General features: G+C 43.0%; 1 long non-coding RNA gene across 1 annotated transcript in view; it reads right to left on the bottom strand.

The window, feature by feature from the left end:
* LOC106957294 (uncharacterized) overlaps positions 1–7,102 on the bottom strand; it is a 12,142-nt gene extending 5,040 nt beyond the window's left edge. The window contains exons 1-2 of the long non-coding RNA XR_001426924.1: positions 7,091–7,102; positions 6,394–6,405 (exon numbers count right to left, since the gene is read on the bottom strand). This is a non-coding gene — a long non-coding RNA (uncharacterized LOC106957294). The remainder of the gene's footprint in view (positions 1–6,393; positions 6,406–7,090) is intronic.
* Between the last annotated feature and the right edge of the window lie 3,463 nt (positions 7,103–10,565).

Below are 10,565 nucleotides of genomic sequence, written 5' to 3' on the forward strand. Positions count from 1 at the left end.
TTTTTTTTTTTATCAGCTTGATCAAAGTCAGGAAACCCAGCGGAGAAAGGTCTTTCCTTTATGGTTTGAAATCATGTGTTCAGGCTTTTTCCTAGATGATCTCGCAGAAACAATTGTTTCCACGATGATGTCAACAAAACTGCACAGATGTTTGTTTGTGGGAGACCTCATTAGCAGCCGGTGACCCCATTAACTTCCGGTGAGGAGAGAAGACACTTAACTACAGAGAGACGGTTCTGTGTGTGCAGCACACAGAGCGGCGGATCACTTCAGCGCCGAACAAACAGTGGAACACCGCATTGTTGGGAAGAAAAAGAAACACAATCCAAAGAGACTGTCGTTTAAATCACCACATGTATTTTTTTTTTTACTGAAGTTATTTGGTTGCATCACACGCACAGGCACGCGCGCGCGCACACACACTCACACCCACGTGGTGTTATTAAGGTTTATGACAAGTCTGTTGTTGATTTCAGGTGATTGGCTGCGGCGGCCAGGAACAGTATGTAGTGGCCTCTCTGAGCCCAGAGAATAAAGAGTTTTTTGTTTCTGAGTTGGCAACACTTCATCACCCCCCCCACCCCACCACGACCCCCCTCATACAAATCCATACGACTTTGTTTCTTGTTGCTTTCAAATTCCTTCAAAGCTTTGTCTCTTAATCAAAAAGGAATTCCGTCATTGTTTTCTGCTCTTTGCTCCACGCTTGACTTTTTATACGACTTAAGCATTTGTGAAGCTGAGCAGATCGACGAATACTTCTTGGCTTTTCCCAGTCAAAGCCGCTAGGACTAAAAAAAAAAAAAAGTGTGCGCACGCATTTACTCAAGCGTACACAATGCAAGGAGAGCTAGTAAAAAAGCTTCCACCCACAGAGTTATTGACACGAGAGCGAACTCCTCTGCCAAACATCCCCTTTACCGGAATCCAGATGACCTCGGGATGCGATCGAGATCTTATTCCTGGATTAACCGGCAGGCCCCGACCGCATCCATGCGCCTGTGTTGTCGGGAGACGCATCACCTGAGAAAGAAGAGCCTGTTTATCCTGAGTTAATCCTGGCTCTGATTGGAAACAAACATGTCATGTGCAGCCGTTTCCCCGCAGCAATCCATCAGTTTGTCTGCAGCAAACCACGGCACCGGGAGCAGGCTGGAGAGAGGAAACCAGGAATCAACAACTGCCCTGTCCCCGTGTGTGTGTGTGTGGCGTGAGGCTAATGCTAGTCCAACACACACAAATACTCAGAAATACATACATATATAGGCAGGCATGGGCATATTTAACACACGCAAACGTACAGCTGTTTAGAATTACTCTACCACAGTGATGAACTCACTGACACCACCACGACTCAGAACCCATTTAAAGATAAATAAGAATGTGGGGGACATATGTCATATTCATAGATTTCCTGTAATGCTGTTTTTTTTTGTTTTTTTTTTTGAAGTCATTATTCAGAGGGATGACTCCAAAGTTAAGATCAGAATGTAACAAACAGGAATCTAGTTCACCAGATCTGCTGGTAGACCATAATTGAAGTCGCAAAACACAAAACAGTCAATTTCAGCAGTCAGTGTGGTTTGAGGTTGTCTATCAATTCCAATCAGGGTTGAACTCCTCAGCATGAGCAGGAGCACCGACGGCTCTGCTGCGACTCTGTCGCTTTCAGCACTCAGCCAATAGATTTGCATAGATTTTCATCTCTGGTGGTGTGGGCATTTATCGTATCGCTTATCATTTATTGTGATGAATTCCTTTATCGCGATAAGAATTTTTGATTCATTGTTGTCGCAATACATTCCAATTAATGGTGTTTAAAACTCCCCCAAAACTATTTTTGGGCATTGAAATTCCACAGGTTTTTTTTTTCCATTAAGAATATCTATAAATATTATTAAATTTGAAAATATGATTAAATGCAGTTGCTGTGAGCAGCTTAGTGATATAAATCAGACTGTTTTACATGACTAGTGTCCTAGAGAAGCTCATTACAAATATTTTCAATAGCAGTTGTTATGTTTGTGGAGCTATGACTGGTGTACCATGTAGTCACAGTCACACCGAGGTTTACCTATTAATAAGTAGTAAATACTTCTTATCGTCACTTTTATTGTTATCAGAAGACTACCACAAAATATCGATTAAACTTTAAGTCCATATTGCCCACCCAGTATTATGTTGAATCATTATAGTGATGTTGCAGTAGCAAGAAACAGAAAGACAAGCAAACTGCTAAAAATGTAATGCAATTAAAGCCTTTTTCCGTTTCCTGTTTCATTCCGAATCCATTTTCAGCGCATCGTCGCGTCGTGAAGTTGAGCTACAGGTGGCAGTTCTGGGTCAGTCCTCTCAATATACAAGACATGCCATACTTTGGTGTTTTTATGCTGTCGGTTCGAACTTTTTTTATATATATATTTCATAGTGAGTGAGAGAGTGAATAGCTTGTATTTGCATTAGACCAGGTAAATTTCCTGAAAAGAGGGAAAGGTCTGACAGAATGGTTAGAAAGAATCAGGTAGGGATCAGATTCTTCCATGTTGGTGGAGCGGCCTTCGACTCTAAGAAGGTTAATAAGTGAATTGCTGCAATGAAGTTGGAGGGCAGATAGTTGGGTATATGTAAGTAAAATGATTCTGACATTAGAGGATTCGTTTGGAAGTTTTCTTGGTCAGTTTTAAGGAGAGAGTTTTTGGAAATTAATCTGTCAGGAGCTGTGTTTGCATTACAAATGACCACAAAACTTTGTCAATGATATGCAAAAAAATCGCAATTTTGCAATTGTGATGTTTTCATCAAATAAGAAAGGCATTTAAAATCCCACATGAATATGTTTGTTCACGCAATAAGTCAATAAAAAAACATACTGATTTTAACTCTTTTATACATTTCCATTTCTGAAAAATGATTGTTCTAGTTGATTGATACAGTTGACCACCATCATAACTCATGTTAGCTAAACTGGGCAAATGGAAATTATACAGCATCTTTCCAGTCATACTCCGACTTAAAGCCATTTAACAGTAGATCTTCATTCACTCAGGTACACACACACGCACACACACACACACACACACACACACACCGACAAACAGAACAGTGGGCAACTTGGGATCAGCGCCTTGCAAAGGGACACTTTGACATTTGGCAGGGAAACACTGTAGAATCTGACCCAGAAACTTTTCAGACTTTCCAAATCCAATTTCTGGCTTTAGGGGCATTCCAGTTGATTTTCTCGACTAACTCTGACAAGAAATATTATACATCACTAAATTTCCACATTTATTGTAACATCGCAATATTGTACACAAAACTTTAACAGGTTAATTGACAACGGCCCTCTCCCCAAGTCCTGCTGCCTAGTTAGTCTAGTCCAGGTTTGGGCAACTCCAGTCATCGAGGGCCAATGTCCTGCAACTCTTCAGTATCTCCCTGTCCAACATATTTCAGTCAAATAGCTGAATCAACTCCTCAGTAAACTCAAATTTTCCAGAGTCCTGTTAATGACCTCATTATTTGACTGAGGTTTGCTGAAGCAGAGACTCATCAAAGAGTTGCAGGACACCAGTCATTTGAGGAAGTATTTATAGGAGGGCATTCTTGAACAATGCTTGACTCCTGACAACTACCTCCCTTTTCAAGAAAAACAAGAAGTGAACTGACCTGAGTGCCCACGCTCTGGGCCAGTTGCACTGCCAATTCACCACAAGGCGTAAGAGGGCCCCGGCGAAAGTTGGCATTCCCTGGGATAGAGCTCAACAATGTTAATGTATGACAGGTGGCTGTGAGGTCCCTAACTGAGGAACGTCTTATAATTTGGCTCCCTGTTCACCACAGAAAACCAGTCGAGCTTCCCCCTCTCCGCCGACGTCGGCCCAATCTACTTAAACTCTCCTTCACCTGAGGCTTAACTTGTCTTTGCTGAAATGCAATTGGTTGCTTTCAGTTTATCAATTTATTCCACAGGATCTACTTAAGACAAACATTAGTTAGACAATTGGCACAAGCAACCAGGGAGCAAAGACCATTGTAGTCTATTTCACAGGGGACCTAGAGACTGCTTTTACATTTCTGAAGCTGACCTCTTGGAGTCTACACAAAGCCAAAACGCCTTTGGACATGAGGCTGGACATGTCAGCACAGGAGATGGTTTAGCCCTTTTCTAGAAACCGATGGTTTGAGGAGGATGGAAGTCAGAGCAGCCCTTTGTGCTGCCTTGCCACCTGAAATCGCGCTGCACTCAGATCCCACACTTTGGCATTTGGCATGAAGTTTGATTCTGATCCAGTAAGTGTTTGTTCCGCAGCCAGTCAAGAAGTAGGCAGTAGCTTTACTGTAAACACAATTATGCTAACTGTGGCAGGATTCATTGACCACATGAAGAGACGAAGGCTCTCACGCAAAACATTCAAACAGGCACTCTCACACTCTATACTTACTCACTTACATGCTCATAAAGCCCAACATGGCACTCATCCGCACCTGCAGTCTCACGATACGGACCCGCTGGCCCCTCACGCGGACGTGCAACTGCACGTTGTAAACAACTTCCTCTGTGGTCTGTGTGATTAGAAAGCATGCAGAATGAGCATAACGAAGGGGCCGGCCCCCGTACTGCACACACACACACACATACATGCGCACACACACACTGGAACCACAAGACAAGGCAAATGCAGTTAGGAGCAAAAACTCCACAGGTGGCCACCCCCGTGGTAATCAGCACAACCTGCAGGGAGCTCCAGTTCATCAACATACACACACACACACACACGCACATGTGCACACACACACACACACACACACACGCACACACGCACATGCTAAGCCTAACCTATTTACCAGTAGATGAAGAATTAAGAAAATATTGTGATGGCTCACTGCTTCATTCAAAGTGAGTCACACACACAATGGCCAGCATCTCACCTCAGGCAAGCATCTGCTTGGTCAGTAGTGTCATTTACAGAATAACACATCATTCTTTCCACTGTGGGAGTGGGCAGGGCTCTCTTTGGTTTGAGAGTCACTGTACTCGCTCCAGCCAACACGCAGACCCATACTCACACACAACAAGAATCATACTCAAAGCGGCGCACACCCTTTTTCCACGCAACCCAGAACTTTAAGGGAATCCTCAGCTGGCGCGATCCGGGGACTTAAACTGCCCTAACTCGCTAATGCTGACCGAGCATTAGCATTTATTTTCATCTAAAATGGTTCAAATAAAGCCCAGGTTAATGTTGCTAGACAGGGGGCAGGCGGGGGTGTTCAGATGTCCCGGAGATGGTGTGTGCGTGTGTGTGTGTGTGTGTCACTTTGCCGTTGCAAATCCCTTTTCATTGAGGCATGTTTTTGCTTACCAGGCGTCGGTCCAGACTGGCTGAATGTTTATTGAACATTGTTTGTGGGCTTGACATTTCCCACAGAGCAGAGTGCATTAGTTTTATTATTCGCCACAGAGTCAAGTGAAAGGCTGTGTTAAATCAAACCGCCATCAGGCCTGTTGTTCCTCTTCGCCCGGGAATGCGGATCCTGCGTTGGAATGCGGCCGCAGACGTCACGCTCTCCAAGGTGAGCAGACCCTCGCTCGGTTTTCACACCCGGCACTTCGCCTGGGTTGTGAAACCTCGTCGTGACAAATGCAGCGGAAAGATCAAGATGAAGATACGGAGGATTGGAAGAACATAGTAGCGCTGCTGGCATTTTGTATATCTGTGGGTTACAGTGCGCCGATAGCGATCTCTCTGAGATAGATTAGAAAGAAAAAAAAACACACACACACAGTTTGAAAGTGAAACTTATGTGCCACTTTTTGCCTAGAAAGGTTACGAGGCTGAAACCTCCCACAAATACCTGAGTAGTGTCCCGGCATTTCCTCTCCTCCTTCCTGTGTCAGGCGTGACCCCGAATAGGGTTCTGACTCAGAGTAAGATGAAAGTTTTACAACTTTCTTTTTTTCTTTCTTTTTTTTTTTCTCGAGGAACATGCAGCTGCTCTGAACTTTCGTGACTTGAAAATGTCAAAATGCATCACATCCACCCTGGACTCCTTGGCAAGATCTGATTGTTTAATTATAAAAGCATAAACTAAAACTAACTTGCAAAGCAATAAAAAAAAAAGTGAACAAATTTACTAAGCCTATCTGGTCATATTGGTTGAAATAATACTTTTTCACATTCCCACAAGATAACCTGCATGATATGCAATCTCTGGTCACATTAGAAACATTTGTAATTCACAAGCTAAAGTATTGGGAGGGCATCTTCTTTGTTTTTAATCGTTGTACACTTTTGATTGTAACATCCATTAATATCAGAGGCACTAAAAAAAAAAAATCAGCTGTTACTGGGCAGCCAGAAACTGAAATCCCCCCCCCGCCCCCCCAATAACCTAATTTTATTTCTATCACCAAAACCTGAGTGCTACTTACTGGACTGTTCTGACAACAACCCTCTTTGGTGTGAACGCTGTTACCGAGGGAAGAACACTCAAGCTACGCTACTCCTAGCTGCAGACAGGTGTTTCAAATTGAAGTGAGGGGAAGCTGTGTGTAAGGAACCTGTGCAAAGACACACCCTGTGATTCATTCAGGCTGCAAGACGTTAATTATTAATCTGATTGTAAATCACGTCAGTCATACTACAATTTGTTTTTACTTCTTTATTATTTAATAGTACAAAATATGTGGTTTTATTATATTCTCATTCTCATGTTGTAGGTAATATATTTTCATCATGAAATTTCTCTTTTTTTTTTTATTCAAAAATATTTATTTGAATACCTTATACCAACTTTTCTTGTTTAACATTCAGTGGATTGGATATTAGTAACTAATTACATATTTACACATAATTTCAATAGAAACAAACATCAAAATTTGCTCTTGTATGCTGGCTAAGTAAACTGATGAGTAAACTCATTCAGTACAAGAGATTAAAGTTAAAGTTTAGATTGTAAGTGAAAACCTAAAAAGGTTTTTTTCCCCCCCAGAAATAGAAATAAACTGATGTGAATCTCAATTGATCTGAATTCGACTTGATTTTGGTAGAACTTTTTCTTTTTTTTTTATGGTGCGATGAGAACTGACTTGAGATTAACTGAATTAAATTGAAAGCTTTTTTTTTTTTTTTAAATCCCTGAATCAAAGGTTTTTATGCTGAACATGTCTCTGTGACCCAGGAAGGTTGAGGTTTCTTTCACTCTGGGTTTAATTTTAGAAACGGCACGGCTCGCCCTAAACCCCATGGGAGATCCGCTCCAGGTCGCAAGTCTCACTCAGGTTTCCAGGTCTGATGTGGAGGGGAAAGAAATATTCTAGCGAACAAAACCATCGAGAGTGAGCGTCTGAAGAAAAACACATAAGCTGTCCGTCTTCGTTAATGCCGTGACTTTTATTTCATGCCTCCTCCACGGTTTTGTCATCAGAGAAAACTCAAACGGCAGATGTGGTTTTGGAATCCCGTGCCACAGCTTTGTGAAAGTAATTTTCACATCGAGATGGACCGATTTCAAAACTGCTAAAACTTTAACAGCCCGTTGCGTCAGCAGACAAAAACGCAACGCGACCGAGCGTTTGGAACCGACTGAATCAAATCTCTCAGTGTGCTGTCACCGCCACTGATGCTCTGCGTAATTGCTGGGAGCAGGAATGAAGAAACGGAGACTCGGAAAGTCAAAGATGGTTAATTATATTTAGAAAATAAACTCACCAGTAACGTTAAAGCTTGAACTGCATGTTGGGCCAAAGCAGTAACATGAAATAGGAAATGACAAAACTATCCACTGAGTCAGATGAGTTGTAATGCAGTCTGACTGCAGAGACTGACCAACAGAGTAAAGAATTGTTCTCAGAGAAGACACTGCACTCACGACGAGGTGTTTCCTGTACATAATGTGGGACAACAATGAATTTATACTTGTTAAAGAAAAAGAAAAATACAGTGTTTCAAGGTGAATCATAACTTACACTGCTATAAACCCAGAAATAGAGGTAATTTCTGCTCTAATTCCTGACCCACAGGTAGAGTCAATAGCAAGACACCAATTTTAAATGCAAAAGGTTTCATTTGTAAAATAAAAGAATGTGCAATAGCCAGAGAACTGAGTCTCTGAGGCCAGCAGTGTTCTGGACAAGAGAGCGGAGAGTTAGGAAGGGACACTGAATGATTTACGAACATATAGGTGATGCATTTCCATTGCCCACCTAACAATAAGACATTTCGAACATAAGTTTGCATAATGGAAACACACCAAATTAAAAAAATCTCGTTTTTCGCAAAAACTTTTTGCTGCTAGGATGAGGCGGGTCTTTTGGCCAAATCAAAACTGGTTTATGTCACAAACCTGCAACGTAAACACTTCCTTTGTTTCACACAAGTCACATGATTAACAACCGGTTGTTGCCATTGGTGGAAACCTCTAAGACGAAGACGGCAGGAAGTAGTCGGAGGACCATGTTGCGTCATGTTTTCGACTGAATTTGTGTGAACAATCTCATAAACGTGATTTTAATTGCGTTTCTTATTTAACAATACTAAATCTCCTGCACCCAACAGTGAGGACATGATAGGTTCCCACAGGAGGGAGGAATAAATAGTTTTTCATCAACCGATGGGTTGATGAAAAAAGATCAGGAAATGGAAAGTTTGAAAGCTGTGACTGAGCACAGCAGATGATCTCACAGTGAGTCTGACCGCCATGACAGGTGAAGGCACTGAGCACGATACTCATGAGGGACAGCGGGCGTGACCAGGAACAGGAAATGACCAGTCAGGAGAAACTGAGTGAGCAGACTCAGACTAATCACTGGAGCTGCTCAGCCTGTAATGATAAACGGAACGTTGCTGTCATACAGCAGCAGCTCCTCTGTGATTGACTCCAATACCAGCCATCACAGATCACCTTCAATACATGTGAGTACCAACAGCATGCTGGTTGTATTCAGAGGGTTGTGACCTGGATAGTGTGTGCGCGTGTGTGTGTGTGTGTGTGTGTGTGTGTGTGTGTGTGTGTGTGTCTCCTGCCTTCCTCCTCCATAGGGTGTGACCGGCAGGCGAAGCCTCCAATTGGTGCAAATCAGGGAGCAGCATTTGGAGGAGGTTTCCTCAGGCAGATGGCTAACTCACTAAGTCACCACTAAAGAAAACCTGTTTTTATTTGGACTTACCTTCGATGTCCTTTGTGCCTTCTTGCAGTCCATCCTCCATCAAAGATCGTCTCCTGGCTCCTTGGACCCAGCTCCTACGTTGCCTTCACTGTTGGATGGAGCGCCTCTCAGCACCAAATCCTCCAGCCTACCTGCCAATCCTCCACTGCTTACCTGCATCCTCCAAACTCTTGGAAACACTTACCTTCCCTCCTGGGTTTTCCATTTCCTCTTTCCACGCACTCAGTGATCGCTCACTGCTCTAGCCCCGGATCAAACCTCCCTTCCCAGCAGCAGCAGCAGCAGATCTCCCCCACTGTTAATTATCCTGTTCCAAATAAACCATTCACTTGCCGTTTAATGAGCGCCGGTAATTGTTGCTCCCACCAGAGGCTGTTTCCTGTCTTATGAGAACTCTGCGACAAGAGCATCGACTTATAATGCAGTTTTCCAACATTTTTTCCCCCCTTTGGCTTCATTTACTTGATCTTGAATGCCGCAATCTATTAGATGTCTAAAGCTTGAACTGCTCATCAACCAAAAGTTCAATTTTACTCTAATTTTAGTCTAGACATAAATAAATTGACTGTGGTTTTGACATTTATAGAAAATGCTCTCTGGGAGTTTACGTAGGCAGACGAAAAACATCTTGTCTGCAATATTGGCTGACATAGTGTGGTAGAGATGTGTCATATCTGATTTTCCCAGAAACCTCGATCCGCTAATTCTATTCTCTAAGAACTGAATCTCAGTTTCTTCCCTCACTGGTTATGCTGAGCCGACACATTTAAATCATGAGCCCAGCAATCCCACTGGCAAATCCAAAGCTCTTTCTCAACTGTGGCACTGATGAGTCTTGCACAAGTGGCTGACACAATTCTGCTAAGAAAATATGTGGCCCTTATGGATACGCTACGTACCGTTTGATCTCTCTTCTTCATGACTTTGCCAGTTGGATTAGTTGGACTGGTCCTCCCGTTTCTGCTCTTCCTCAGAGCCGGAGGAGGACGAGACATTCATCGTAGCAACGGAAACGATGAAGGAGTTGAACGGCGCCTCAGACAGACAGCGTCGGCGGATCCGTGAGCGGACATTTTTCGGGGAAGGAGCAGGAGGCCAGGAAACACTCTCTCATTCGGCCTATTTGTGCTTGTTGGAGGGTTTGGCTGTGGTGTGGATTTTACTTCTGAACTTACTAGTCTCCTGCTTTTGTGTCTCCTGCAGACATCCACACACAAACAACACCGCATGCGAACAAAAAGAGGCCTATTGAGCGATCCAAAAATAAGAGGAGCACCATCTGTCACCTTTTCCTGGGCGTGGTGTTGGCTCCGACGCAGAAGCCACACTGATATTTAATTAAATCCCAACAGAAACTAAATGTTTTGTACATGGCTTAGAGGTTGCACTGATGATC

The sequence above is a fragment of the Poecilia latipinna genome, unplaced genomic scaffold (assembly GCF_001443285.1).
Source record: "Poecilia latipinna isolate Pla-1442-1.1 unplaced genomic scaffold, P_latipinna-1.0 Scaffold892, whole genome shotgun sequence".
NCBI classification, from domain to species: Eukaryota; Metazoa; Chordata; class Actinopteri; order Cyprinodontiformes; family Poeciliidae; genus Poecilia; species Poecilia latipinna.